Genomic DNA, 26,457 nt, shown 5'->3' with positions numbered 1-26,457 from the left:
TTTACACCCAACATGTTTCCTTTCCTAAGATAAAAGCAAAATACTGCAGAGGTTGGAAATCCGAAACAAAAACAAAAATAGCTGGAAAAGCTCAGCAGGTCTGACAGCATCTGTGGAGAGAGAGACAGAGTTAATGTTTCGAGTCCATATTACTCTGATGATATAAACAGAATTACCTGGAAAAACTCAGCAAGTCCAGGTAATTCTGTTTTTATTTTGTTTTGGATTTCCAGCATCCGCAGTAGCTTTTAGCTTTTTGTTTTTACTCTGATGATCCCTCTCTCACTATCCCTGCCCTCATGTCTCGTCTCGTAATTCCGCTTCTCTTCATCCCCTTATTCCTCTATCCACTCCGGACACGTCCATCAGTCAGCATTATGACCTAACGCCATGTTGGGTGTCCAGACGGGAGCGGTGCGCCGCCATGTTGGGTGAACAGGTGGGAGCTGTGCGCCGCCATGTTGGGCGTCCAGACAGGAGCGGTGCGCCGCCATGTTGGGTGTCCAGGCATGGACTTCCGGCCGCAGCTTCCGTCTGAATTGCCGGCTGCTTGTTGGGAGCGGAAGTTCGGCCATTTTGAGCGCGTCTTCTTGTCGGAGCCGAGAGAGAAAGAGCGGAGTGAAGGGAACGTGAGAAACCGGGAGAGAGGACGTGAAATCCGGGGTGTAAGAGAGAGAGGGTGAGGAACACGGGGGAGGGGAATGTGAGGAACACGGAGGAGGGGAGGGGAATGGGGGGAATGGGGGTTGGGGGGAATGGGGGTTGGGGGGAATGGGGGTTGGGGGGAATGGGGGTTGGGGGGGTTGGGGGGAATGGGGGTTGGGGGGGTTGGGGGGAATGGGGGTTGGGGGGAATGGGGGTTGGGGGGGAATGGGGGATATGGGGGGGAATGGGGGATATGGGGGGGAATGGGAGGATATGGGGGGAATGGGAGGAATTGGGGGGGGAGGGGAATTGGAGGAATAGAGGGGGAGGGGAATGGGAGAGGAATGGGGGGGGAGAGGAATGGGGGGGAGAGGAATGGGAGGGGAATGGGGAATGGAGGGGAATGGAGGGGAATGGGGGGGAGGGGAATGGGAGGAATGGGGGGGAGGGGAATGGGAGGGGGAGGGGAATGGGAGAAATGGGTGTGGGGAGGGAGAATGGGAGGAATGGGGGGGAGGGGAGGGGAATGGGAGGAATGGGGGGGAGGGGAGGGGAATGGGGGGGAGGGGAGGGGAATGGGGGGGAGGGGAGGGGAATGGGAGGAATGGGGGGGAGGGGAATGGGGGGGAGGGGAATGGGAGGAATGGGGGGAGGGGAATGGGGGGGAGGGGAGGGGAATGGGAGGAATGGGGGGGAGGGGAGGGGAATGGGAGGAATGGGGGGGAGGGGAATGGGAGGAATGGGGGGAGGGGAATGGGAGGAATGGGGGGGAGGGGAGGGGAATGGGAGGAATGAGGGGGAGGGGAGGGGAATGGGAGGAATTGGGGGGAGGGGAGGGGAATGGGAGGAATTGGGGGGAGGGGAGGGGAATGGGAGGAATTGGGGGGAGGGGAGGGGAATGGGAGGAATTGGGGGGAGGGGAGGGGAATGGGAGGAATTGGGGGGGGGAATGGGAGGAATTGGGGGGAGGGGAGGGGAATGGGAGGAATTGGGGGGAGGGGAGGGGAATGGGAGGAATTGGGGGGGGGAATGGGAGGAATTGGGGGGAGGGGGAGGGGAACGGGAGGAATTGGGGGCGGGGGCGGAGAGGGGAACGGGAGGAATTGGGGGGGGCGGGGAGGGGAACTGAGGATTTGGGGGGGGGGCGGGGAGGGGAACGGGAGGATTTGGGGGGGGCAGGGAACGGGAGGAATTCGGGGGGAAGGGAACGGGAGGAATTGGGGGGGAGGGGAACGGGAGGAATTGAGGGGGAGGGGAATTTGGGGTGGGGGGGGAAGAGGAATGGGGGGAATGGGGGGAATTGGGGGGGGATGAGAGGAATTGGGGGGGAGGGGAATGGGAGGAATTGGGGGGAGGGGAGGGGAATGGGAGGAATTGGGGGGAGGGGAGGGGAATGGGAGGAATGGAGGGGAGGGGAGGGGAATGGGAGGAATTGGGGGGGAGGGGAATGGGAGGAATTGGGGGGGAGGGGAATGCGGGGGAGGGGAATTTGGGGTGGGGAGGAGAATGGGGGGGAGGGGAATGGGGGTAATCGGGGGGGGGGGGAGGGAATGAGAGGAATCGGTGGGGGGGGGGAATGGGAGGAATTGGGGGGAGGGGAATGGGAGAAATTGGGGGGAGGGGAATGGGAGGAATTGGGGAGGGCGGAGGGGAATGGGAGGAATTTGGGGGGGGGGGCGGAGGGGGATGGGAGGAATTGGGGGGGGCAGAGGGGGATGGGAGGAATTGGGGGGAGGTGGAGGGTTATGGGAGGAATTGGGCTTGGGGGTTGGGGGCAATAGGGGGGAGGGGAATAGAGGGGATTGAGGGGGTGGGGGAATAGAGGGGATTGAGGGGGTGGGGGAATAGAGGGGATTGAGGGGGTGGGGGAATAGAGGGGATTGAGGGGGTGGGGGAATAGGGGGAGGGGAATGGGGGGAATATGAGGGTGAGGGGAATTGGGGTGGTGCGGGAATATGGGGGGTTGAGGTAAATCGTGGTTGAGGGAGGGGCGAGGGGGTGGGGGAATCGTGCTTTGGGAGGGGCGAGGGGGAATGGGGACGAGGGGGGTGTTGGGGGGAACAACGAGGGTGGAGGGGAGGGGGGAACGGGGAGGGAGGGGTTGAGGAGCTGAGGGGGGAGAGCAGAGGAGCTGGTTCGGTGCTGTGGGAGTGGCCCGCCGTCGGGAGCTCAGCATGCTGTAGGCAGTGCTCCTTTTGAAAACTGAGGTGAATGTAGAAGACCCCATTTCAGTATTTGTTGAGGAGCTGTGGTGTTAACCTGTGTTCTGGAGAATATCACCTAGGTCACTGGAACAAATTAGCTGGGTATTGTCTCATTGCTGCTTGTGGGTCTGACTGTGTCAGTTGCTTTCTTTTTGTTGCCGTGTTTCTACTTTCCAGCAGTGACAACACTTCATGAAGCATACTTCATTGGCTGCCATTGCCTATGGTCATCTGTGCCGCAGTAGAAGTGGAAGGTTATTCTTATTGCTTGTTTTGTTTGCAGTGCCTGGACAGGGTTGTTCAAATGTCGTCTCCAGTCACACCCTTTTGTCAGTTTGTGTTATTTCACAATTGGCCAGCTTTGTTTGGTTTGGTTCGGTTCAGGTGGCGCCTAGTGTTGGGTGTTGGCGGCGTAGTTGATTAGTAACCAAAGATCCAGGGTATTGCTCTGGGAACATGGGTTCGAACCCCAGCACAGCAGATGGTAACATTTGAATTCAATTTTTAAAAAATGATATTAAGTGTCCAATGATGACAATGAAGCTACTGTCAAATGTCGTGAACACCCATCTGAAGTCTGGTGTATAACATTATCAGAGGAATGTGTACCTGTTGTTCATTTTATCTCTATCCTTTGGGACTGTGATGCTCTGTGTTTGCTTGTTTGTGCTGTGTGTGAAACGATGGATGGATCCGTAGAAAGAGTTTGCAGTGCTGATGTCTGATTCCACTCCCAATTCTAATTGTCTCTAACTGGAGGCACTGTCTTTGAATTGCTTCAAATGAGCCCTTACAGTTCACGTTTTGGAGCTTGACTTCAGTGTCTGAATTTAGTGGACCTGCTGGTGCTCAGTGACTCGACCTCATATCGCCAAGCCAGCCTTTAAAAGGTCAGGAAAGGAGCATGATTGCTTTCCTGCTCTTGTATCTTCATTGTAAAGATGATGGAGTCCTTGGGGGCTGCAGTGGAGCTGGCTCATCGATGACCACCTTCCTCCTCTGATCAAATGCCAGTCCTTGAAATTCCATTGTTGAAAAAATTAGCTCTTCAGATACCAGTTGAATGAAATAGTGACCATTTAGTTTGAAACCTCCTTCCTTTCTGACATGCTGTCTCCATTACCTGGACTCAGGACATGCTTCAGGATACTGACTGCCCCCGATCCAATCATACCTGACTCCTGTTCTGTGGTAATCCACTGACTCAGTCTGGCATGGGGATTGGATCTGCTCTTGGAGGCTTGGGGAAAACCACTGAAGATATTGTTTCCTTTTCAGACGATGCTGCCAAAGTGTGGATTAAAAAGGTTAGAGCTTGTAATTATCTAGAGCCTTTCATCACCAAATGGTTTCTGGATGGTGAAGAACATTGAATTTTCTGACCGATGCACGAGAGCCAATTTGTGCACTGAGAGTCCACGTTAAACAGTCCGATAAATGACCAGAAAATCTCTTTAGTTATTGGCTGAAGGATTAATATAGACGGCGCGGTGCCGCCTCGGTGCCGATCCCCCGACGGCGCAGCACCGCCTCGGTGCTGATCCCCCAACGGCGTGGCGCCACCTCAGTGCAGATCCCCCGACGGCGCGGCGCAGTGCCGTCTTGGTGCCGATCCCCCGACGGCGCAGTGCCGTCTTGGTGCCAATCCCCCGGTGGCACGGCGCCGCTTCAGTGCCGATCCCCCGACGACGTGGCGCCGCCTCGGTGCCGATCCCCTGGAGGCGTGGCGCCACCTCAGTGTCGATCCCCCGATGGCGTAGCGCTGCCTTGGTGCCGATCCCCCGGAGGCGCGGCGCCGCCTTGGTGCCGATCCCCCGACAACGCGACGCCGCCTCGGTGCCGATCCCCCCCACGGCGCGGCGCCGCCTTGGGTTCCTCAGTACTGCATTCCATTCCAAAGTCACTTGCTTGCGACTTGAACCTGCAACCTCCTGACTCTGTGCAATGGTGCTACCATGGCTGAGCTATAAACAGAAACCATGCAAAGTAGTAACATTGCTGCACGAGGTGTCATTTGATTTTACAATCAGACTGTGAGGAACAGCAGCTTTCCTGGTTTAAGCACACAGTGTGTGCAGTGCAGCCAGCCTTGTTATAGCTGTCAGTGTAAACTGGGTGTCTGTGTGGAACCACTTGAAGCTACTTGGCAAATTTTGACCTTGGCTGAATGAGATTTTTTGTTTTCTACAAAGGTATAGAGGGCAGCGAGTGAGCAAAAGGCAGCAGCAGTGTGAGTTACTCGAGGAGGGCTTCAAGGTAAGTGTTCTTAAAATATGTTTCCATGGCTGGTGGGAAGGCTGGTGTTGGGTTATTTGTTGACTGCTGTCCAGTGTGGATTTGTATAAAGAGGATTTGGACCTTGATTTCAATTTAAATGAAGCAAACATTCTATACTGGGGATACTTTTCAAACTTTTCAGCTGTAGCCTTGTATTCCAGGTGATGGCAGCACAGGATTGGCATGTAGTGAGGAGTGGCAACTTAACCAATGTCCATGCTGCTTTGACCTCAAAGTGCAGCTTCCTGCAACACAACCCCATCTTGTGTTGTTTGTTTCAAATTCATGGGTTTATGAGGGTCTTCCTGTGTCACTATAGGTAGTTGTTAATTATATAAATGAAGGAAATACAAGTGGGGGACATTTTTTTGATGATTACTTGTGCAGATATAAAGAAATACTTTGTGACATTGGGTTTCATTGTTAGGAGTTATGCATTTGTAATGTTTCACATTGCCAATAAATCTACAACTGAGTACGGGTTGACTTCTGGTCGTCTCCTTCACCAGCTGGCTGCCAGGAGTATAACATGGTAGCAATGAATGGTTATCCAAAGGTGAAAGTTGGAAAGTAAGACATTTTGTTTCAAGACTGAAGATTACAATCTGAGTAGCATTTGTGAAGAATGGCAGAATTAGTTAGTTGTCAGGGTATGGCTACTGACCGATGTTCTCAGAGTCTGAACCTTATGAGTAGTAGAAGAATGAAGTGGATTGGTGGACACGAGTTAGGTCCCTACCAAAGAGGACATAAGGTATGGTCTTGGCTTTGTAGCTTCCTCACAAAAGTGAAGTATTTTGTGAGCTGGAAGCCCGTCAGTTGGATACTGAGGAAGGTTTGACTCTTCTCAGATTTCACGGATGAAATTTACTAGAAAGATGATCCTACGTTCAATAGCATGGTCAGACTTGGGTAGATTTTGCTAACATATTGACATGGATAGAGGATTGGCTAGCTAACAGGAAACAGAAAGTAGGCACGCATGGATCATTTTCTGGTTGGCAGGATGTGACGAGTGGTGTGCCACAGGGATCAGTGCTGGGGCCTCAACTCTTTACAATTTATATAACTGACTTGGATGAAGGGACTGAAGGTACGGTAGCTACATTTTCTGATGGCACAAACACAGATAGGAAAGTAAATTGTGAAGAGGACGTAAGGAGACTACAAAGTAACATAGGTTAAGTGAGTGGGCAAAGATCTGGCAAATGTAGTACAATGTGTACAAATGTGAAATTCTCCATTTTGGCAGGAGAACAAAAGAAGCATATTGTCTAAATGGTGAGAGATTGCAGAGCTCTGGGGTGTCCAAGTGCATGATTGCAAAAGGTTAGTATGCAGGTACAGCAGGTAATTAGGAAAGTTAATAGAATGCTATCATTTATGGTGAGGGGAATTGAATACAAAAGCTGGGAGGTAATGCTTCAGTTGTACAGGGCACTGGTGAGACCACATCTGGAATGTTGTGTGCAGTATTGGTCTCCTTATTTAAGGAAGGACATAAATGTGTACCCAGTTTTACAGCTGACCTTGCACTCTCCACACATGCACCCCCTCACCGATAGACCCACACTGTACCCAGGGTTAGAGCTGACAGTGCACGTGCCGCACACAACTCCTCACTGACGGTCCTACACTGGGGACAGTGATACAGCTGACAGTGCACTCTCCACACACACAGCCCCTCACTGATAGACACGCACTATACCCACTGTTACAGCTGACAGTGATTTCTCAAGGAGGGAAGTAGGAACCCATGCCTGCTCCTTCGAGGCAGTAAGGGACACAGATTCAGATGAAGCAAGGAGTTAGTGTGCAACCAGACTGAGCTTTCTGTTTGCTGTTTGATCCAACAGATTCAGCTTTGGTCGGTGGCCTGCTTGTGCCTTCTGTTCATGTGTGACACAGCCCCCCCTGCCCCATTTTTAGTAGGCCTGTACTTGGAGATGGAAAGATGCCTGTGATTGGGGCTGCTGCATGAGTAGCATCTGCCACCTGGGCCTCAGTGGAGTTGAAAGGGTTACAATTGGGAGGAAGGCGCAGCCTGTTGATAGAGTTACTGAGAATTTCTTCATGTGTTTGTTGCACAGTCGTATATATGTATCATACGTATACTTCCTTCTGCTCATGATATCCATTAGTCTACCATGTGTTAACCATATTCTGAGCCAGAAGGAGGTGCTGTTGGATAAATTAGAGCTTGCTAGAAAATACTGTCCATTTATTCCACGTGTTCCAAGTTTGTGTACTTGGAGCCAAGTCCTGATGTTGGAACCCTTGGGTATGCTGTCCTCTTGCACTCATTGTATTGGGCGAAGAGAATGCTGCTGACATAGAAAAGACGTTAGCAGCAAGGTGGTTGATGAGCAATGGTCCCACTCATGGCGTGACCAGACTGCTGCCATGATGTTGCACAGAGTCAGAAGCAAACTGAGAGTCCTCACTTGGACATGGAGATCTTGGGCTCTGCTACTTGTGAGTGATGTTGTCTGGACTGACGTCTGCGGAGGTCCATGATGAGAATTGTGTTCTATTGCCACCCTATGTTAGTGTGGAAACCTGGATTGATATAGTGGTACTCATTGTGGTGATGCAATGAACCAAGACCTCGGCCTGACAATGTTACGCTGTTGACATAACTACCTAGACAGGCAGCCAGTGTCGGCTCCAGATGATCTAGGAAGAATTGCAGTTATTACACTAAGGGTGGAGTGGTTGTGACTGGGGGTTATTACAGTAAGGGGGTGTGGCTGTGATTGTGGGTTATTACAGTGAGGGGGAATGGCTGTGACTGGGGGTTATTAGTGAGGGTGGAGTGGCTGTGACTGAGGGTTATTACAATGAGGGTGGAGTGGCTGTGACTGGGGGTTGTTACAATGAGGGTGGAGTGGCTGTGACTGGGGGTTATTACAGTGAGGGTGGAGTGGCCCTGACTGGGGGTTATTACAGTGAGGGTGGAGTGGCCCTGACTAGGGGTTATTACAGTGAGGGTGGAGTGGCCCTGACTGGGGGTTATTACAGTGAGGGTGGAGTGACCCTGACTGGGGGTTATTACAGTGAGGGTGGAGTGGCCCTGACTGGGGGTTATTACAGTGAGGGTGGAGTGGCCCTGACTGGGGGTTATTACAGTGAGGGTGGAGTGGCCCTGACTGGGGGTTATTACAGTGAGGGTGGAGTGGCTGTGACTGGGGGTTATTACAGTGAGGGTGGAGTGGCTGTGATTGCGGGTTATTACAGTGAGGGTGGAGTGGCTGTGACTGGGTTATTACAGTGAGGGTGGAGTGGCTGTGATTGTGGGTTGTAACAGTGAGGGGGATTGGCTGGTTATTACAGGGGCGGGGATTGGCTGTGACTGGGTTACTATAGCGAGGGGTGTGGCTGTGACTGGGTGATTCTAGTGGAGAGGAGTGGCTGTGACTGGTTTATTACAGTGAGGTGGAGTGACTGTGTGATTATAGTGAGGGGGAGTGGCTGAGATTGTGGGTTATTACAGTGAAGGGGAGTGGCTCTCACTGGGGGTTATTACAGTGAGGGAGCATAGCTGTGACTGGGTTATTACAGTGAGGGCACATGGCTGTGGCTGGGCTATTACAATGAAGGGGTGTGCCTGTGACTGTGCCATTTCAGTGTGGGTTATTACAGTGATGGGGAGTGACAGCATTATTACAGTGAGGGGGAGTGGCTGTGACTGTTGGTTATTACAGCGGGGGGACGGACTGTGACTGGGTGATTACAGTGAGGGGGAGTGGCTGTGACTGATTTATTACAGGGAGGGGTAGTGGTTGTGACTGGGCATCATTACAGTGAGGGGGAGTGGCTATGACTGGTTTATTACAGTGAGGTGGAGTGGCTGTGACTGTGGGTTATTACAGTGAGGGGGAATGGCTGTGACATAGTTATTACAGTGGTGGGGAATGGCTCGAACTGTGAGTTATTACAGTGAGGAGGAGTGGCTGTGACTGGGGGTTATTACCGTGAGAGGGAGTGGCTGTGACTGGGGGCTATTACCGTGAGAGGGAGTGGCTGTGACTGGGGGCTATTACCGTTAGAGGGAGTGGCTGTGACTGGGGGCTATTACAGTGAGGGGGAGTGGCTATGACTGGGGGTTATTACAGTGAGGGCGCATGGCTGTGACTGGGCTATTACAATGAAGGGGAGTGCCTGTGACCTTGTGCTATTTCAGTGTTGGTTATTACAGTGAGGGGGAGTGGCTGTGACTGCCTTATTACAGTGAGGGGGAGTTCCTGTGATTTGGGCTATTGCAGTGTTGATTATTAGTGAGGGGGAGTGACTGTGACTGCATTATTACAGTGAGGGCGCATGGCTGTGACTGGGCCATTACAGTGAAGGAGTGTGCCTGTAACTGTGGACCATTACAGTGAGGGGGAGTGACTGTGATTGTGGATAATTAAAGTGAGTGGGAGTGGATGTGACTGTGGGTTACAGTGAGGGGGTGTGGATCTGACTGGGTTATTACCGTGAGGGGGAGTGGCTGTGACTGGGCTATTTTTACAATGAAGTGGGGATGCCTGTGACTTTGGGCAGTTGCAGTGAGGGGGAGTAGCTGTGACTTGGTGATTACCGTGAGAGGGAGTGGCTGTGATTGTGGGTTATTACAGTGAAGGGGAGTGACTGAGCGTAATTACAGTGAGGCAAAATGGCTGTGATAGCGGGTTACTACAGTGAGGGGAGTGTCTGTGACTAGGTTATTACAGTGAGGGGGAGTGGCTGTGGATGTGTTAGTTCATTGGGGAGTGTGACTGCGTTGTTACAGTGAGGGGGAAACGGCTGGTTTTTACAGGGGCGGGGTGTGGCTGTGACTGGGTTATTACATTGAGGGGGCACGGCTGTGACTGGGCTATTACAGTGAAGGGGAGTGCCTGTAACTGTGGGTTATTGCAGTGAGGGGGATTGGATGTGACTGGGTTATTACTGAGAGAGGGAGTGGATGTGACTGTGGGTTATTATTATGAGAGAGAGTGGATGTGACTGTGGGTGATTACAGTGAGGGCGAGTGGCTGTGACTGGGTTATAAAAGTAAGGATATAGTGTTGGAATTGTATAAAACACTGGTGAGGCCACAACTGGAGTATTGTGTGCAGTTCTGGTCACCACATTACAGGAAGGATGTAATAGCTCTGGAGAGAGTGCAGAGGAGGTTTACAAGAATGTTGCCAGGGTTAGAAAAGTGTAGCTACGAGGAGAGATTGGATAGGTTGGGGTTATTTTCCTTAGAACAAAGAAGGTGACTTGATTGAGGTGTACAAAATTATGAGGGGAATAGATAGAGTGGACAGGATAAAATTGTTTCCCTTAGTGGAGAATTCTAGAACCAGGAGACATAGATTCAAGATAAGTGGCAGAAGGTGTAGGGGGGGGACATGAGGAAGAACATTTTTAGGCAGAGGGTAGTGGGTGTCTGGAATTTGCTGCCCAAGTTGGTGGTAGAGGCAGAAACTCTAAACTCTTAAAAAGTACCTGGATCTGCACCTTAAGTGCAATAAGCTGCAGGGCTATGGGCCGGGTGCAGGAAGGTGGGATTAGAAAGGGCACCTGGGTGTCCTCGGGCTGGCATGAACAAGATGGGCCGAATGGCCTCCTGTGCTGTAACTTTTCTATTACAGTGAGGGGCAGCGACTGAGGGTTATTACAATGAGTGGGAGTGATGGGATGACTACAGTTAGGGGGAGTGGCTGTGACTGTGGGTTATTACAGTGAGGCAGAGTGCCTGTGACTGGGGGTTATTGCAGTGAGGGTGGAGTGACTGTGACTGGGTGATTACAGTGAGGGGGAGTGGCTGTGAATGGATTATTTCATTGGGGAGTGGCTATGACTACGTTGTTACAGTGAGGGGGGAAAAGCTGGTTATTTCAGGGGTGGGGGTTGGCTGTGACTGGGTGATTACAGTGAGGGGGAGGGACTGTGACTGGGCTATTAAAGTGAGGGAGGGGCTATGACTGTTATTAGTGAGGGGCCGTGGCTGTGCCTGGTTATTACAGTGGTGGGGAGTGGCTGTGACTGTGGGTTATTACAGTGAAGGAGAGTGGCTGCGACTGGGTTATTACAGTGAGAGTGCATGGCTGTGACTGGGTTATTGACAGCGAGAGGGCATGGCCTTGACTGGGTTTTTACAGTGAGTGGGAGTGGCTGTGCGTGGGTTATTACAGTGAGGCATGTGGGAGTGCCTGTGACTGGCTTATTACAGTGAGGGTGAGTGGCTGTAAGTGTGGGTTATTCCAGTGAGAGGGAGTGTCTGACAGGGTTGTTACAGTAAAGAGTGGCTGTGACCTGGGTTATTACGGTGAGGTGGAGTAGTTGTGAGTGTCTCTCGTTATAGTGAGGGTGAGTGGCTGTGACTTTGGGTTATTACCGTCATGGGTAGTATTTGGGACTGTGGTTTATTACAGCCAGGGTTAGTGGCTGTGACTGGGTTATTACAGTGAGAGGGTGTGTGACTGGGTTACTACAGTGAAGAGGAGTAGCTGTGACTGGGTGATAACAGTGAGGGGGCCTGACTGACTGTGGGTTATTACAGTGAGGGGGCCTGGCTGTGATTGGGTTATTACAGTGCGGGGGCCTGGCTGTGACTGGGTTATTACAGCATGGCTGTGACTGTGGGTTATTGCAATGCGGTAGTGTATCGTGTGATGGGGATGGTGAACAGTGTCAGAGAGTGTATCGGTTTATAGTGTAAAGTGTGACGAGGATGGTGAACAGTGCGTCAGAGTGTGTCTGGGTTTTCGTGTAAATTGCGATAGGGACCTGTTATCAGATTCCTTTTTGATCATATTGAGTTAACTTCCTCCAGTCTTTGATGTTTAGCATTCCGGTCCCAACAATTCACTTCGTTAGAAGAATTCTCCTCAGCTCCCCGCTGATTCCTTTGTCAATTATTGGAATTCTTTGTCTGGCTGTTATTGATCCTCCTCACCATTGTAATGATGTTTCCTTAATTACTCTATCCAAACCCCAAATTTAGATACATCTATTAAATTTGCAATCAACCTTTTCTGTTCTAAGGAGAACAACACCTGCATCATCTCCCTTATCTTCATGCTGCTGAGGTCCCTCGTACTCTGTGCTAATGAAAAAAATCTCCTGTGCATCTTTTCTCAGACCTTGCCTTCCTAAAGTGTGGTGCCCTAAATTGGACACACTATTCTCACTGTGATTTAAACTGTGTTTTTGAAGTGTTTTGTATAAATTCCTTGCTTTTTTACCCTGTGCCTCTAAAGCCAAGGATCCCTGATATAGTTTTTGTGAGCATCCTTCTTCAACGTCCTGTCAACTTCAAAGATACCTGTGCCCTCTATTAAATTACCAGCTATTTCATTTTGTCTCTGCTGGCTCTTTTGACCAAATTTGCATTAAATTGCACCTGCCATGTGTCTGCTATTTCATTGTCAAAGTCAATTACGTCACAGAAAAGGGCCATTCAGCCCATTGAGGCCATGCTGCTCTCCTTGGAGCAATCCAGTCAGCCCCTTTCCCACACCCCCTATCCCCATAGTTCTGCAAGTTTATTTCTTTCAAGTGCGCTTCCAATCTCATTTTGAAATCATTGATTGTTTCCACTTCCACCATCCTCGTGTTCTTCTGAAATTTACTCTCCTCTTCACTCTTTACAATTACTAGTTTCCTGTCATCTGCAAGCTTTTAAATTATGTCCAATGTACTCAAGTCAAGTTAATTTATCTATACAGTAAAACCCCTATCATCCGGCATGTGCTGGGAGTGGGTGGTGCTGGTTTATCAAAGTTGCCGGTAAATGGAGGGTTCCATTTACTGATGGAATACAGCGTAAGATTTGTAGCATGAACTCATCTGCAAGTACTCAGGAAGTAAAGAACAGTTTTTTTATTTTTACTTTTATCTTTTTTACTTTCGATTTTTAACAGTACATTAAACATAAAGTCATGTATAAAATGATACAGTATACAGGCACGGGTTCTCGATAACTTTGTTTCCGGTTGGTAAAGGGGCAATTCATATTCGGGGAATATCAGAAATTCTACTAAGTGGAGGATTCTGGTTGGTAGAGTGTCAGATAACATAAAGCTTACTGACTCCTTTCAGTAACCATTATATACTTCACTCCAAAACAACTAGTCAGCAGTACTCTCTGGTGTCTGTTTCCAGCCAGTTTCATGTCCATGCTGCCCCCTTGACCCAATGGGATTCAGTTTTCTGAAGAGGTCTGTTATGTGGTTCTTCTTTAAATACTGTTTGAAAGTCCATCTTCACAACATCAACCACATGACCTCCTTCAACCATTTTCAGTGCTTCAGTAAAAAACTTAATCAGGTTTGTCCTGCACAACTGATTTCTAACAAATCCGTATTGACTTTCATTTTATTACCTCTGCTGCTGAAGGTGGATGGAGGTCATGTTTTCCCCCATTTGTCAGTAAACAAAAAAGTCTGAAAAACTAATGGAGAGATGTTAGTGAAAGTTGGTATACAGATTGGGTGTGGTCCAAGGAAGAAAAAATTAGTTGTTGGTGAAGATACAGATCTGCATCCTGCTATTATTTTATAGGACCTATTAAGGTTGAGAGATGGTGTAAATAGTCTTTTTTTTTAAAGAGCTGTGAGTTCCTTGATTTTGGATGTTGTTTTAAGATGTTGTGGATTGCCTCATCCGCTGTGAATGAATTTGCCACAACTGTCAAAATGTGAGCAGAGTTTTCAGAGCATGTTGTTGGATGTGGATTGGCCTGAAGCCTCGGCAGTGCGATGGAAGCTCTTTAATAAAAAAATGTATTTTTCAACATTCTAGCTACAGAGTGTCAACCAGGCAGGGACAAGTCTCAAGAAAGAGCTGTGTAATTGTAATAGCATGAAGTTAACACAGTGTGGCATAGCCATTGCTCTGTTGTTAACTTGCTAACCCATGATTTTCCAAATGACAGTTTTGTTGTAGATTACTGCTTCCAAGTAAGGCTGCCTGGTTTGTGGTTCCTGGGTTAACCCATTTTAAAACAGAGGTTTAATTAGCAACTTGCCAGTCCCCTGGCAGCACCTGCATATCTATGAGGATTGAAGGCTTGTGGCCAGAGCCTCCACGATTGTCATCCTTACTTTCCATCCAATCCAGATTGAGTGACTTTCCCCATTGAGTGCTACCAACCTTTTATGTACCTCTTTTTTATTCTTTCCAATTATTCCCCGCCCCGCTTTTCCCATGACATTGGCAGCAGCATCTGCTTTAGCGAAGACCAATGCAAAACATTAATTTTATAGTTCAGCCATGCTCCCTCTCTTCACACGAAAATAACCTTAAGCCCCTGAACAGCTGCTTCACTCCTTTGGCGAACCTTTTATTATCAGTGTTTTAAAAAATATTTTTTGGTTCCGTTTTTATGTTCCGCACTAATCTACTCTCATACACTCTTATTCCTTATTTTAAAATCTCTATTTTTTTCTGTATTCAGCTTGGTTCTCATCTCTTCTATGAACCTTACATAAGCCTCAATTTTTTGTGTCACTATAATCACAATATCCTTTGTTATCTGGGAAGCTCTAGCTTTGGATGCTCTTCCTTTCCTCCTCGTGAGAATGTGTCTACTCTGCATCCAAGCCATCTCCTCTTTGAAGGCCTCCCATTATTCAGTTGTTGTTTTGCTGACCAATTTTTGATTCCAGTCCACCTGGGCCAGACCCCTTTTCAAATCACTAAGTACCTTCGCCCTTATTCCTTGTCTTTTTCCATAATTGTTCCAAATACAGTGCTCGCTGTTTCCCAAATGCTCACCCCAGTGAAAGAAGCTCCGCTTGCTCCTCTTTCTGCCCAGAATTAGATCCTCCATTAAGCTAAAAGCAAAATACTGCGGATGCTGGAAATCTGAAAGAAAAACAAAAATAGCTGGAAAAACTCAGCAGGTCTGACAGCATCTGCGGAGAGGAATACAGTTAACTCTTCTGATGAAGAGTCATACGGACTCGAAACGTTAACTGTATTCCTCTCCGCAGATGCTGTCAGACCTGCTGAGTTTTTCCAGCTATTTTTGTTTTTGTTTTAGATCCTTCCTCTGGTCAAGAAAATGCATCTGTCCATGTTTTGGATTCTCCACTTCCCTCCCACCCGTCCTGCTGTTAGTTTTATTTCCCCAGTCGATGTTAGGATTATTGAAGATCCCACGTTATCAATATTTTTTTGGTTTTGCATCTTTCTGAAGTTTGTGTGCAGATTTTCTCTCCCATATCCTTTCCACTGGCCTACACTCTTAAATCAATATTAGGCTAATTCCATGGTGCATTAAATATGGCCTTCAACAAGACTCAAGCATCCAGCTGGAGCTGCCTCATCAACAGAGCAGGTCTGTAAAATTGGTGTTTGAATCTCCCCCCACCCCGCCTGTCCTGCCCCCCCCACCCAACATTGACTCAATCCCCTACACTCCGTACTGTATTTGAGCTGCTCTTCAACTGAGGTTTGAGCTGGTACATTCCACCAGCTGAGTTGGGGGCAAAGATTCATCTTGATCAAGAGTTGAGAAGCGACTTGTGAGAGGCATTAATTACTGTGGCCATGAGGGAGGTGTCGAGGAGAAATTGGCCTGATGCTACCAGAGCTTACTTTTGATGCATTTTGCAGGAAGACGGAGACTATTCAGCCTCTCAAGCATACTCGGCCATTCAGTTAGGTCATGGCTGATTTATAGAATGCATCTTTGGTTCTGTAACACTTAACGCTCTTGCCTACCAACTGTGTTCATCTCCGTTTTAATTTAAATTATTTCTCTCAATCTTCTTGATCAACTCCTTTAATCATTGTTAACACCTCAGTCAAATCATCCCCCTTGGGCTTTTTAAACCTCACCCATGCAGCCTCTCCTCATCATTTATCACTTCCAAAAAAAGAACTTGCATTTATATAGCACCTTTCACGACGTCTGGATGCCCCAAGGCACTTTACAATGAAGTACTTTTAAAGTGGAAACACTGGAAAGCAGGAAATGCATCAGCCCAAATGCACAGCAATATTGCACAACCAGAAACCTTAGGATGACCAAACAATTTTTTTGTATGAACATACAAACTAGGAGCAGGAGTAGGCCACTCGGCCCTTCAAGCCTGCTCTGCCACTCATTAAGATCATGGCTGATCTGATTCTAACCTCCCGTCTACCTCCGATAACCTTTCACCTCTTGTTATTCAAGAATCTATCTAGCTATGCTTTAAAAATATTCAAAGACCCTATTTGCACTGCCTTTTGGGGAAGAGAGTTCAAATGACTCGTGACGCTCTGAGAAAAGATTTCTCCTCATCTCTGTTTTAAATGAGCAACCCCTGATTTTTAAACAGTGACCCCTAGTTCTAGATTCTCCCACAAGAGGAAACGTCTTCTCCATATCCACCCCGTCAAGACCCCTGAGGATCTTATATGTTTTGATCAAGGGGCCTCTTACTCTTCTAAACTCCAGCAGATGTAAGCCTAGCCTGTCCAACCTTTCCTCAAAGGGCAACCTGCCCATTCCTGGTATTAGCCTAGCAGACCTTCTCTTAACTGCTTTTAACGCATTTACATCCTTCCTTAAATAAGGAGAGCAACACTATACACAGTAATCCAGATGTGGCCTCACCAGTGCCCTGTACAATTGAAGCATAACATCCCTACTTCTGTGTTCAATTCCCCTAGCAATAAACAATAGCACTCTGTTAACTTTCCTAATTACTTTCTGTACCTGCATTCTTGCCTTTTGTGATTCATGCACTAGGACACCCAGGTCCCTCTGAATCTCAGAGCTCAACAATCTCTAACCATTTAGATAATATGCTTCTTTTTATATTCTTCCTGCCAAAATGGACAATTTCACATTTGCCCACATTATGCTCCATCTTTGTCCACTCACTTAACCTATCTATGTCACTTTGTAGCCTCCTTACGTCTTCTTCAGAACTTATTTTCTTACCTTTGTTGTCGGCAAATTTAGGAATCATACATTTAGTCCCTTCATCCAAGTCATTTACGTAAATTGTAAAAATTTGAGGCCTCAGCACTGATCCCTGTGGCACTCCTTGTCACTCCTGCCAACCATTTATGCCAACTCCCTGCTTCTGTTAGCTAGCCAATCTTCTATCCATGCCAATATGTTACCCCCTACAGCTTGAGCTTTTATTTTCTGTAATAACCTTTGATGTGGCACTTTATCAAATGCCTTCTGGAAATCTAACAACAGTACATCCACCACTTCCCCTGTATCCACAGCACATGTGACTCCTTCAAAGAATTCCAGTAAATTGGTTAAACATTATTTCCCTTTCACAAAACCATGTTAATTCTGCCTGATTGCCTTTGATTTTTCTAAGTGCCCTGCTATAACATCTTTAATAATTTTTCCCCATGACAGATGTTAAGCTAATTGGCCTATAGTTTCCTGCTTTCTGTCTCCCTTTTTGAATAAAGGAGTTAGATTTGCTATTTTCTAATCTAATGGAACTTTCCCCGAATCTAGGGAATTTTGGAAAATTAAAGCAACATATCAACTATTTCACTAGCCACACTTTTAAGACCCTTGGGTGAAGTCAGTCAGGACCTGGAGACTTGTCAGATGGCAGCGCCAACAATTTGCTGAGTACCACTTGCCTGGTGATTGTAATTTTCTCAAGTTCCTCCCTCTCTCCCATTTCCTGATTTGCAGCTCTCTCTAGGATGTTACTCGTATCATCTACAGTGAAAAGCGATGCAAAATACCTGTTAAATTCACTTGCCATCTCCTTACTTTCCATTATTAATTCCCCAGATTCACTTTCTATAGGACCAAGGGTCACTTTGTTAACTCTTTTCATATTTCAACATCTATAGAAATTCTTACTATCTGTCTTTATATTTCCAGCTAGCTTGGTGAGAGGTTGCAGAGCTCAGAGATTCAGGGATCTGGGTGTCTTCGTGCAGGAATCACAAAAGGCTAGAATTCCCCTGCTCGGAATAACTGTTGTCTAGGCCACTGGAGAATTCCTCTGCTCGGGATAAATGTTGTCCAGGACACGGGAGAATTCCTCTGCTCGGGATAAGTGTTGTTTCGGACACGGGAGAATTCCTCTGCTTGGGTTAAGTGTTGTCTAGGACACAGGAGAGTTCCTCTGCTCGGGTTAAGTGTTGTTTTGGACAAGGGAGAATTCCCCTTCTTGGGATAAGTGTTGTCTAGGACACGGGAGAATTCCCCTGTTTGGGATAAGCATTGTTTAGGGCACAGGAGAATTCCTCTGCTCTGGATAAATGTTGTCCAGGACACAGGAGAATTCCTCTGCTCGGATTAAGTGTTGTTTCGGACACGGGAGAATTCCTCTGCTCAGGTTAAGTGTTGTCTAGGACACAGGAGAGTTCCTCTGCTCAAGATAAGTGTTATTTCGGACACGGGAGAATTCCCCTGCTCGGGATAAGTGCTGTCTAGGACAAGGGAGAATTCCCCTGTTTGGGATAAGTGTTGTCCAGGGCACGGGAGAATTCCTCTGCTTGGGATAAGTATTGTTTCGGAGTTGGGAGAATTCCTCTGCTCAGAATAAATGTTGTTTCAGACACGGGAGAACTCGCCTGCTCAGGGTAACTGTTGTCTAGGACACGGGAGAATTCTTCTGCTCAGGATAAGTGTTGTTTCAGACTCGGGAGAATTCCTCTGCTCGGGATAAGTGTTGTTTCGGACATGGGAGAATTCCCCTGCTCGGGATAAGTGTTGTTTCGGACACGGGAGAATTCCCTTGCTCGGGATAAGTGTTGTCTTGGACATGGGAGAATTGCTCTGCTCAAGATAAGTGTTGGCCAGGACACGGGACAATTCCTCTGCTCGGGATAAGTGTTGTCTCGGACACGGGAGATTTCCCCTGCTGCTCTTTGAAGTGGTGCACCTTTGACAGTGTAACACACACTCAGTTCTGCACTGGGGTCTAGATTTTTGTATGCAAGGATTTGACCACAAGCATCTGTCCCAGAGGTGAGAATACTGTCAGCTGAGCTAGGATTCATTACCTTCGTGGCAAACCTGTGCTGTACCTGATCCAAGGTGAGTATATCCTTCCTGGGTTGTGGTGCCCAGATATGAGCACTACTCCAAATGAGGCCTAACTGAAAATTTATATAACTAACTGTCCTGAATCCCATTTCTTCTGTCAGAATATTGTAATTGGGACACTTCCTTCCCCCTTCCTTTGTGAGCACCATTTTGTTTGCTGCAAGCATCTGCCTGTGTAACAACATGAGCCTGTTATCTATGTACTTGGTTTCCTTCACAAGTGACCCCTAACCACTGCGCCCCCAACCCAGTTTAATGCAAAACAACTCTGCACAGTGCTGATGTCAGACTGACTGACATTAACAGTGGATTAAAGTGACCAGCAGGCTTTTATTCCCAAACATCAAGCGACCGTATCGTGATCAATCTGACAGTGGATCTGCCTGACGCTGCACTTCGTACTGCTATGGTTGTACATTTTACAAAGACCCTGATGGTTCAGCACTTTCTATTGTGTGTCAGGGTAGGACTGTATCTGCCAGTTTGCCTCCCATTTAATTCAGTTGCCGTTCCAACCTAATGCAGTGTGTGTCCGTTCAGTCCAAACTGTTCTTTGCGTGTCTCCCAGGTTTGACAAGCCCCAACTTCTCACCCACCCCTCCCCCAGTTCTCCATCTCCTGTTGAACAGTGCAGCTGCTGCTTGGAGCTGAGGTCTCAAGTACACAGAGGTTTGAGTGTGAGCTGTTTGTGTCTTAGCCTGCTGCACCTGTCTCCATCAGTCTGCAGAGAATTTTTTTTATAAAAAAGGAAACATTTACAAAAAGAACTTATTGTTCCCATTTTGAAAACTTGAGGGGCGTTAAAAGAGGTGAAATCTGTTGCTGCCCTCACCCTCAGCCTTGCCCTTGAGAATGTCTTCCTTCAAACTGGACTTCCTGCCGGAGATGATGGTGGATCACTGCACGCTGAGCTCTAATCCTGTGTGAGTAGGAAGCACACCCAGTATGTAGTGACTGCCTCGTGCTGTCCAGGGTTACAGTGAGCTTGTCCCAAGCATATGCTTGAGCAGCTTTTGGCCCAACTTTCTCCCGTGCTCTGTGCCTTGCATGTTCACTGGCTTTCTGTTTGGCTCCCTCTCGCTCGCTCTCCGTCTGACACTTATGCTTGCTCGCTGTCTTGACTGACCCGTGCGCCGTCCCCCTGCCCGGCTATCTGCGCGCACGCGTGCCGTCCCCCTGCCCAGCCCCCTGCGCGCCGTCCCCCTGCGTGCGTGCCATCCCCCTGCCTGGCCCCCTGCCCGCTCGCGCGTGCGTGCATGCCGTCCCCCTGCCCGCTCGCGCGTGCGTGCGTGCCGTCCCCCTGCCCGCTCGCGCGTGCGTGCGTGCCGTCCCCCTGCCCGCTCGCGCGTGCGTGCGTGCCGTCCCCCTGCCCGCTCGCGCGTGCGTGCGTGCCGTCCCCCTGCCCGCTCGCGCGTGCGTGCGTGCCGTCCCCCTGCCCGCTCGCGCGTGCGTGCGTGCCGTCCCCCTGCCCGCTCGCGCGTGCGTGCGTGCCGTCCCCCTGCCCGCTCGCGCGTGCGTGCGTGCCGTCCCCCTGCCCGCTCGCGCGTGCGTGCGTGCCGTCCCCCTGCCCGCTCGCGCGTGCGTGCGTGCCGTCCCCCTGCCCGCTCGCGCGTGCGTGCGTGCCGTCCCCCTGCCCGCTCGCGCGTGCGTGCGTGCCGTCCCCCTGCCCGGGCGCGCGTGCCGCCCCCCCCTGCCCGGGCGTGCCGTGCCGTCCTGGGAGTGTTTCATGGGGGCAGTGTGGAGGGAGCTTTACTCTGTATCTAATCCTGTGCTATACCTGTCCTGGGGGTGTTTGATGGGCACCATGTAGAGGGAGCTTTACTCTGTATCTAACCCCATGCTCTCCCTGTCCTGAGAATGGGTGTGAATAATAAATTATGTTGCTCAACCCTAATGTGGACTTGTTTATGAAAGGATATCGAAGGGTCATTGTTGAGTGTGGGTCGTGCATATGCTTTTTGTATTGTTCTGTCTGACATTTCCAGTATTAATCTTTATCCTATAAAAATCTCGATCTTGAAGGCTCCAAATATTTTGCCAGCATTCAGATTTTTGGGCTGTGAACTCTGGATTTGCATGATATCTTTTGGAATGTGCTTCTTGATTTCATTCCAGAACTGGCCAGCTCTAACTTGAAGTTTGTGCCCCCTCCCTCCGGAAAGGAGTTTCTCTCCATGTGCCTGATTGAATCTCTTTATCGTTTAAAATGTTCATTGGAAAATGACAGCAGTGGTTGATATTTGAGGTTTCATCTCACTCAGTGGATTGAATGATGTTTGCACTGACTTACCTAATGCCAGGCCTCCCATTTACACTACCAGTCTAATACACCACTTTTCAACTGCTCCAACATTTCTCACTTGTGGATCTCAAGAGTTCCAAGGTTGAAAAGTAAGGCATAACTTGCATTTACATGGAGCCTTTCTTCTCAATAATACATAATTATTTGAGAAATTAAGATTTCAAAAGGGTGGGATTGTACCAGGGAACAATTATCCCCCAAGATAAATTTAGCTTATCAGTCAGGGTCGCAATGTGACTCACTCACTCGAAGCTTATTGTTCGCATGCAGGGTGCAGTCCTCTGGAAGCAAAAGGAATTGGTGCAGGCAATTGCGCCTTTTTCAGTCAAACAAAAGATTGTGGGACAGCTGTTCCCTGCAGGGTGCATTCTCCATGGCGATACCGTGACCAATCAGGATCCACTTGCCAACCAGTCAGTACCCTGTTTCTCATGTAGTGGAAATTGTACCCTTTGAGGCTCGGTATTCTTGTGTCTGTCCTGATGAGTACAGGATGAAAAACTTCAACAGCATGTCTCTTTTTTCAGCAGTGAAAGGCTGGGATTTGGGACTTGACACAGGCATGATGGGCCGAACGACCATAAACTCGGTTTTAAGCAGCCTCCTAAAGGAGAGAAGAGAGATGCAGAGGGAATTCCAGAGTTTAGGGCCTTGGTAACTGAAGACACAGCTGCCTATGGTGGAACAATTAAAATCTGGGTATTCAAGAGACTATAATTAGAGAAGCACACACCTGTTGGAGAGCTGTGCAGACACGGATGGGGAGAGGCGGGGCTGGGGCAAGGCCGGGCAGAGATGTAAGAACAAAGATGAGAATTTTAAAGTCAAGACATTGCTTAGCCAGGAGCCAGTGGAGATCAGCTCGCATAGTGGTGACAGGGGAAAGGGACTTGGTGCAAGTTAAGACACGGGCAGCAGAGTTTTGCATGACCTCAAGTTTATGGAGGGTAGAATGTGGGAGAGCAGCTGGGAGTGCGTTAGATTCGTAAAGTCCAGAGGTAACAAAAGCAAGGATGAGGGTTTCAGCCACAGGTGAGGTGAGATGGACAGGAGGCAGGCTATGTGACGGAGTTGGAGGAATGTAGCCTCAGTGATGGCGTAGCTATGTGATTAGCACGTCCAAATGAATTACTTTTGAAGCACAGTCATTGTTTTCTATGCAAATATGACACCTGATTTGTATGCAGTGAGGTCCCAATGGCAATAGTTGGGCTGTGCTAATAGGCTAATTGTTGGGATTGTTTCATTTTCATTGCTGTCGTAAGAGCATAAGATAAAACAATAGGAGTAGAGTAGGTCCATACTTGAACTTGCTCAGCCATTCAATAGACAATGGCTGATCAGATTGTAGCCTCAGCTCCACTTTGCTTTTTGTTTCCCATAGCCTTGACTTTCCTAAGTTCAAGAATATATTCAATGACTCAGCCTTTTCAACTCTGTGGGGTAGGGAATTCTAAAGCTTCATAAGCCTCCTCATCTCTCTCTTAAATGGGAGTCCCCCTTATTCTGAAACTGTGTCCTTAATTCTAGATTTCCCGATGAGGGGAAACGTCCTCTCAAGCCCCCTCTGAATCTTGTATGTTTCAATAAGATCACCTCTCGTTCTTGTAAAGACCAATGGATACAGACCCAATCTGCTCACCCTTTCCTCATAAGACAGCCCCTTCATCCCAGGAATCAGCCTAGCGAACCTTCTCTGAACTGTTTCCAGTGCAAGTATATCCCTCCTTATGTGAGGAACCAAAACTGTACACAATGCTCTAGATGCGGCCTCACCAATGTTCTGTACAGTTGTAGCAAAACTTGCCTAATTTTATACTCTATTCTCCTTGCATTTGTCTTCCTAGTTACTTGCTGTACCTGCATGATAACTTTGTGTGTTTCTTCTGAGTCCTTCTGTACCACAGCATTGTGCAGTCCCTATTTAAATAATGTCTTGCTTCTCTATTCTTCCCACCAAAGTAGATAGTAACGTTTTCCCACATTATGCTCCTTCTGTTAATTTTTTGCCCACTCACTTAACTGTCTATATCCCTTGCAAGACTGTGCCTTCCTCACAACTTGTTTTCCTACCTATCTTCGTACGTTCAACAAATTTGGCTATGATAAAATAAATCCCTTCATCTAAGTCATTGATATAGGTTATAAATAGTTGAGACCCCAGCACTGATTCTGTGACACTCCACTTGTTATAGTTTGCCTATCTGAAAATGACCCATTTGTCCTGATTCTGTTTCCTGTTCGTTAGCCAATCCTCTATCCATCCTAATGTATCACCCCCAACACCATGAACTCTTATCTTGTGCATTAATCTTTTTATGTGGTACCTTATCAAATGCCTTTTGGAAATCCAAATACACTACGTCTATTAGTTCCTCTTTATCCATCCTGCTTGTTACATCCTCATAGAACTCTGGTAAATTTGTCAAACACAATTACCATTTCACAAAACCATGTTGGCTCTGGCTGAATTGTATTATAATTTTCGAAATGTCCTTCTACCACTTTAGTAATGGATTCTAGCATTTTCCCAATGACAGATGTTAGGCTAACTGGTTTACAGTCATCTGGGACCTTTCCAGAATCAAGAGAATTTTGGAAGATTACAACCAATGCATCCACTGTCTCTGCAGCCGCTTAACATGAACCTGCTCTGCCATTTAGTACAATTGAGGCTGATTTTCTGCCTCATTTCAACCTTCCACCTGCTCCCTCTGTCCCTTGATTCCACGATAGATCATAAATCTATCCATCTCGGTCTTGAATATACTCAACAATGGAGTATCCATAGCCTTCTGGGGTAGACAGTTCCAAAGATTCACAACCCTTTGAGTGAAGAAATTCCTCCTGATCTCAGTCCTGAATGATTGATCCTTATCCTGAGACTGTGCCCCTGCACTCTAGATTCCCCAGCCAGGGGAACCAATCTCATGAATCTTTGAGTACTGCCTCCAAGGTAAGTATAACCACCTTTAGATATGGAAACCAAAACTTCACACACTACTCCAGACATGGTCTCACCAAAGTTCTATACAATTGTAGCAAGACTTGCTTGGTATACCTGCATGCTAACTTTGTGTTCCTTGTGTGATTTCACCCAAGTCTCTCTGAATATTAACATTTACAAGTTTCTTGTAGTATCAAATAGAAGGAAAAAGTGTACAGTACTGCAAAGATTGGTGGTAGGTCAGATGATTGGAGAGGTTTTAGAAATCAGCAAAGAGGGGCTAAAGATAGAATGAGAAAGAAATGAGAGTATGAGAGAAAGCTAGCTAGAAATTTAAAAACAGATAGGAAGAGTTTCTACAAATATGTAAAAAGGAAAGATTAAGTAAAGTGAGTGTGGGTCCTCTAACGAGTGAGACTGGGGAATTAATGGGAAACACTGAAATGGTGGAAGCGTTGAACAGTTGTTTTGTGTCTGTCTTCACTGTAGAAGACACAAAGAACATCACAGGAACACTTGAAAAACAAGAGGTAAAAGGGAATGAAGAATGGAAAACAATGGCAATCACTAGGGATAAGTTATTAGGAAATCTATTAGAACTAAAGGTTGACAAGTCCCCTGGAGCTGATGGACCTCATCCTGCGCTCTTAAAAGAAGTGGCTGCAGAGATAGTAGATGAATTGGTTGTGATCTTCCAAAATTCCCTAGATTCTGCAAAGGACTCAGTGGATTGGAAAATTGCTAATGTAGCACATCTATTCAAGAAAGGAGGGGGACAGAAAGCAGAAAACTATAGGTCAGTTAGTCTACTATCTGTCATAGGGAAAAAGCTAGAATCCGTTATTAAAGAGGTAATAACAGGACATTTAAAAAAATCATAAAACAAGTAGGCAGAGTCAGCATTGTTCTATGAAAAGGAAATCGTGTTTGACTAATTTATTCAAGTTCTTTGAGTAAGTAACAAACGAGTTGAATAAAGTGGAAACTGTAGATGTGGTGTACTTGGATTTCCAAAAGGGATTTGACAAGGTGCCACATCAAAGATTACTGCACAAAATAAGAGCTCATTGCGTAGGGGATAACATGTTATCATGGATCGATGATTGGTAGCTAACAGGAAGCAGAGAGTAGGGGTAAATAGGTCTTTTTCAGGTTCGCAGGCTGTAACCAGTGGAGTGCCACAGGGCTCAGTGCTGGGGCCTCAACTATTTACAATCTATACCAATGACTTGGGTGAAGGGACTATTGGTATGGTTGCTAAATTAGCTGATGCTACAAAGATAGGTAAGAAAGTAAATTGTCAAGAGGACATTAAGAGTCTACTGATGGATTTAGATAGGTTAAGTGAGTGGATAAAAATTTGGGAAAATGTGAATTTGTCCAGTTTTATAGGAAGAATAGAAAAGCAGTATATTATGTGAATGGAGACAGACTACAGAATTCTATGGTACAGGGTGGTCTGGGTGTCATAAGACCAAAAGAGACTATAAGACGTAGAAGCAGAAGTAGGCCATTTGGCCCATCAAGTCTTCGCCATTTAATGTGAACATGGCTGATATGATAATCCTCAATTCCACTTTCCAGCCTTTTCCCCATAACCCTTGATTCCCTTACTGATTAAAAATCTGTCTGTCTCAGTCTTGAATATACAACGGCCCAGCCTCTACAGTCCTCTACGGTAAAGAATTCCACAGATTCACTACCCTCTGAGAGAAGAGATTCCTCCTCATCTCTGACTTAAATGGGCGACCCCTTACACTGAGATTATGCCCTCTGGCACAACACTTTTCCACAAGGGGGAACAACCTCTCAGCATCTACTCTGTCAAGCCCACTAAGAATCTTATGTTTCAATAAGGTCGCCTCTCATTTTCCTAACCGTCAATGAGTACAGGCCCAACCGACTCACCTCATTAGAAAATCCCTCTGTTCCCGCGATCAACCTTGTGAACCTTTTCTGGATTGCCTCCAATGTCAGTATATCTTTCCTTAGGTAAGGGGACCAATGCTGTTCACAGTATTCTAGGTGAGGTCTAACTAGTGCCTTGTATAGTTTTAGCAAGACGACTTCT

The 26,457-nt window shown here is 47.5% G+C and overlaps 1 protein-coding gene across 6 annotated transcripts in view; it reads left to right on the top strand.

The window, feature by feature from the left end:
• Positions 1–502: 502 nt before the first annotated feature.
• Positions 503–26,457, top strand: part of celf1 (cugbp, Elav-like family member 1) — a 98,885-nt gene continuing 72,930 nt past the window's right edge. For 3 of the 6 annotated variants that reach the window (XM_078548772.1, XM_078548777.1, XM_078548775.1), the window contains exons 1-2: positions 505–679; positions 5,042–5,105. The gene's annotated coding sequence lies outside the window, so the exon portion shown is untranslated. Of the gene's footprint in view, positions 680–5,041; positions 5,106–26,457 lie in introns of all 6 variants that reach the window. The other 3 variants (XM_078548776.1, XM_078548773.1, XM_078548774.1) reach the window with 3 other exon arrangements.

The sequence above is a fragment of the Cetorhinus maximus genome, chromosome 9 (assembly GCF_964194155.1).
Source record: "Cetorhinus maximus chromosome 9, sCetMax3.hap1.1, whole genome shotgun sequence".
Lineage (NCBI taxonomy): Eukaryota > Metazoa > Chordata > Chondrichthyes > Lamniformes > Cetorhinidae > Cetorhinus > Cetorhinus maximus.
The sequence above is the reverse complement of the archived record's forward strand: the minus strand, read 5'-3'. Positions and strand labels throughout refer to the sequence as shown.